The sequence below is a fragment of the Phragmites australis genome, chromosome 11, assembly GCF_958298935.1.
Source record: "Phragmites australis chromosome 11, lpPhrAust1.1, whole genome shotgun sequence".
Lineage (NCBI taxonomy): Eukaryota > Viridiplantae > Streptophyta > Magnoliopsida > Poales > Poaceae > Phragmites > Phragmites australis.
The window spans coordinates 4,292,168-4,297,121 of NC_084931.1; the positions used below are offsets into that span (position 1 = coordinate 4,292,168).

The 4,954-nt window shown below is 39.4% G+C and overlaps 1 pseudogene; it reads right to left on the bottom strand.

Annotated features, from left to right (window-relative positions):
- Positions 1 to 987: 987 nt before the first annotated feature.
- On the bottom strand, positions 988 to 3,930 carry LOC133885177 (uncharacterized; annotated as a pseudogene).
- Positions 3,931 to 4,954: the final 1,024 nt, after the last annotated feature.

Here is a 4,954-nt window from a genome sequence, read left to right on the forward strand (position 1 = left end):
TAAAAGAACAAGCCTTTTAGTATTGGCACTTTAGCAGGTACCCATCCAGGGCCAGGCCCATTCTAATCTCATGTTGCACAAAAATGAATTGAGGGCCACAGGCTAAAAGGCCCAATTAAGTCTGATTTAGCCCAGTTGTCCACACCACAAGGAGCATAAATTTCGAGCCTTTTTATTTTTATATTTTGAAAATAAAAAAATTGCAATATTATGCATTTTTTTGAACAAATTTACAAAAATAGGCTATTGTCGCCTGTTGGAAGGGCGACAACAAAATATTGTCCTTCCAATGAGCAACATCTTTAAAAAAGTAAAGATATCGTCCTTCCAACGAACAACAGGTTAAAAAATAAAAAAAAATCGTGTTTCCTACTCTCAAACACTATCAAAATAGTGATAAAAATTTCTAAAAAAGTATATTATAGAGAATGCTATATAATCTATCTCTCAAAAAAAATTCAACTCAAACAATTACATTTACAATGAAAAATAAAAAGATAAATTTCATTGTACACAGCATGTGTACAATGAAATTTATCTTTTTTGTTTCTTATTATACAGATCATATTTTTGTCTAAATGTTTTTAGAGCTAGATCATAGTATCCTCTACAATATATATTTTTTTTATTTTTTTATGACTTTTTTGATAGTGTTTTAAATTTTAAGACCATAGAACACAATGTTTTATTTTTATTTTTTTGAGTTGTCATGCCTGGGAAGGGTGGCACCTGTTATCGTCCTTCTAACAGATGACACTTGTTATCACTATTGCAAAAATAGCTTATTTTTGTAATTTTTCAAACGGTGACCTAGTTTTGCAATTTTTATTTTCAAAATATATTTAAAAAACCATAAATTTCAACTCGACTTAGCCCATTTGTCTGGATTAAGCCCATGCAACAAAGCCTTGTTGGACGATATTAATGGGCTCTTCAGGCTCACTCCATATTCTCCGTCCATGTGTACAGCAAGTCCAAAATGTCATGTTTTTTTTCATATATTTGTAACATAATAATACAGAATCTGATGGTCAAATTTACATGCTAAAAAGCTATGTATGTAAAAAAACATCACATATTCTTGATCTGATGGAGTATAGTTAAAAGCCATGATCACTATGTAGTTGGTAAAATGAGTGTTACACAATGAGCAAGCTCTATAGTTCTATTCTGGACATCCCGAAGTTGAAGTGATAGGGTGTGCCTGAAAAATGAATTTTACATTGTCGAGATGCCCAAATTTCATATCACCAAAAACGTGTCTGATCTTGGCATCTTGCACCAGGCATTTCAGCAAAATTTGCATACAAAGCAGCTTCAGCTGAAAACTCTTAACTACATCGTTAACAGCATTACCTGTGTTCACCTGGCGTGCTATTTCTTATCTTACAGGCAGAGACGCATAGTTCAAATCTCAGTTGCATGCGCAATCAGACTCAGAGGAGAACATCGTCGTCATCCCCAAGAATTGACAGAGAGAATGGTGCAATAGCGACATTGAATGTTGATGATCCAGCCTTGTCGATGTGCTTCATCTCAAAATCACCTTCCTACAATTCAAAAGAGTTAAGAACGATTGTTCAAGGATGCATAACACAGAGATCCCAAACGGCCCATAGCCCCATATACCGTAGGGAATAACTAATTTAAAATGACTACTCCTATTTACTGCCGTCAAAGTTCAAAACAATCGATTCATGCGTCATGACGCCCTACAAATCTACAATGTATCACACTTTTGCAGATTTAACAGAATACGAATCCTTAAATAAAGCAGGAAACTGTATAAAAATACATGTTTGTTTAAAAAAATTGGAAGGCATAGGTTGTTGAAATTTCGAAACAAACAAACTTATGTCATGTTACCATTCTTCCATTTGGAGTGTTTTATGGGCATGCAGACGAGTACTTAAAACCAGTCCTTGAGAATATGACAGGTTGCTCTCCCACTACACCAACTCCCCTGAGATGACAATGGAGTAACTCTTATTAGCATTTCCTGATGGCAATTTAAGTCAAGTGAACGTATGATAAACACTAACCAAAAATTCTCTGCCCTTCCATTTCCATCAGTGACAATCCATTGTCTTCTAAGAAGTTGAACAGGGTGCTGAGAATTATTTGTGATTCTGATTCTATAAGCGAAAAAGAATTGGCCCTTCAATGGCTGGCTCCGGCTTAGACACTCCTGACTTGAACTCTTATACCGTAAAATTGAACACTCCAACTATATTAGGAAATTAAGTTGAACTAAAGGCTATGACATAATACTTGATCTGTGTAAATAAAAAATAGTGTCGCTATCAAGATTATGAGAAAGCAAAGTCCCTCTAATCATTTTCTAGTCAATGACACGTTTACTGGTAAACTAGGAGGCTAGGACTCCTAGATTGTTTTAGCTTTTTCTTAACAGCAGAACTAACTTGGCATCTAGAGTTCTATATGCAAAACAGCATTGCAGAACTGGACCGTTCAATGTCAAAATATCTAGGCACTAAACTGCAGGTTCCAGTCAAAGTAATCAATAATCATATGGTCCAATGTATTGCATAGCAACCAGACCACATTCAAATAATAGACATTTAAGTCTTCATTTTCTACAAGCATGCTTAAATGTGCGAAGAAAAATGGACTATGGATGGCGCAAGTAAAGAATGTGAGTTTGGGCATTTAGTGTCAAAACATGTGAAGAGATAACCAGTGCCCAAGGTGTGCAATTTTGACCAGGTCAGATGGAAAATTATTTCCTGAAGACATTGACGCTGTGAGTCACTTTTGTTTGTGTGTGTAAACTATTTCCTCATCACATGAGCCCAGTTTCCCAGTGGATTCTTGCTCACACGACAAGCTGGGGACTTTTCAACACTCAACATATTTTCATACTAAAACAATAGTGCTTCCAAAAAGAAAGATCTTTCAAACAGTCAGACGATTTTCTAGTTACCATAGTACTTTCCAAACTGAAAGAGACGTGCTACAATTAAGGACAATAAACTTTCAAAAGAAATACTAGAGTTGTAGCATCACTAGAACATTTGAGGAGGCAGTGTGGAGCCAAAATCTTCAATTCATCTCTGTATTTGGCAGCATCCTGAGAAGCATGAATGCAGAAAGAATTCATGAACATGGCAGACCACTAAGAGATGAAAAGAACAAACTTGCTACAACATTGGACATGGAAACAACAAAAGAAAAATCCACTGCATGCTTATGGAAACGACCGCAAAAGTCAATTGGAACAAGAAGAGCATAAGTCGTATGATTGAAAGTTCAAAGTTCAAACCATGAGGCTGGAACATAGGCCTTACAATTCCAAGTTTCCAACCATGAGAGTGGAATAGAGGAGACTAGGTAAGGGCACATGCTTATCGAAATAACTGTATTAAGACGTTCTCGGCGTTTTAGTGCCAAAGTGGATACAACGTTGAATGTGCGGTCAGCACATCAGTCACCATCATAAGATAGGTAACATGCATAGTCTTTGTATTGAGTCCTGCCTAACCCAGACTTTGCCTCACTCGTCTACTATCAACAAGAACAGATGGAGGTTGGAACAATCCATCAATGCATAGTCAACATGCAGCTTTGCTAATACTAATTCTTCTTTAGGTGCGCAGCAGCTAACAGTAGTGAAATTGAAATTGGCAGAGAAATTGTGATGCATGAATGCAATACCTCAAACCTCTCCTCCTCGATCGCCTTCTTCATCAACTGGCGGAGGCGCAGCACCGGCTCCTCTTCCTCGAAAGACCTTAGCGAGTCCCTCAGCCTCGCGGCCTCCTTGTAGTCCTGCAACCAATCTCAATTTGTGGTCAACGAACAGCCCCAATTTGGATGGACGGGCATACTGCAAATTTTGCATCTTGCGAAATGTACTGCCTCCTCTTGTACCTCGAATTGTGCCGCCACGGCGAGCTGCTACTTGAGCATGGCGTACTTCTGGCTCCTCCTCCCTCCGCGCGGCGTCCTCCCTCTCCTCGTCCCTCCCCGGCGGGTTCGAGCTCGAGTTCGCATCCGAGGCGGCGGCGGTGACCACTTCCAGTGGGAATGAGTGCGAGGAGTAAAAAATATTTCAACAACATCATTTACAGTAGATACTTAAAAATTCATCCCCTATAATACTATTACAGCATCCTTTAACACTATTACAGTATCCTCTATTTTTTTCATCTCCAACAGCTACCATATTTACTATCTTCTATTACTCTCCCCCTCCCCTCAGACCCACGTACATACGCCAGCTACAGTGATACGTGCTCCAACCGGCCTCAAATTTGCTGCTCCCAATTTCCAATCGGCATCACTGTAGCTACTGAAAAGGTCGTATGCGGTAGCTGCTGGAGACATATACGGAAGCTCCAATCGGTAAAAATGCAGATGCGGTTTGCTGACACTGCTGGAGAAGGCTTTAGTAGCCATCGGTCATAATGTTTTGGAAGGTCAAATTAGATTTCAAAACAAATTACGAGGAAGAAAACACGCAAAAAAAATCTGAACCAAAGAAAACATTAGGGATGGGTAGGCTATTAACCTTCCCACCCACTGGGATTCGATTTCTAGGTAATTCCAGCAAATCTTAGGTTAAACCGAATAATGTATAGTTGTGTGTGTCGATTTTTTTCCCATGGCTAATCTGGCCCTATAAAACTCCCGATAAAAGTTGTATTCAAGTACGCTATGCCTTAAAAGTAAAATAAAAAGCTTTGTTGTGATGGCTCTGATTAATTTGAGATGTCGCTTAACTTCAACTGTTGAAGAAAAGATTTTTTTTTAATCATGCACTCAGTGGCGGGTGGCTCGAGAGCGGTCGGACCGGCGCTCAAAGGTCGGAAAGGGCGGTGGACGGCCAACGACGAGTAGACGACGGCGGTCGGGAACGGGCTCCAGCGGCTCGAACGACGATGGCAAGCCTCGGGTTCGATGTCGAAGAGTCCTGCTGGACCGGAGAACGAGT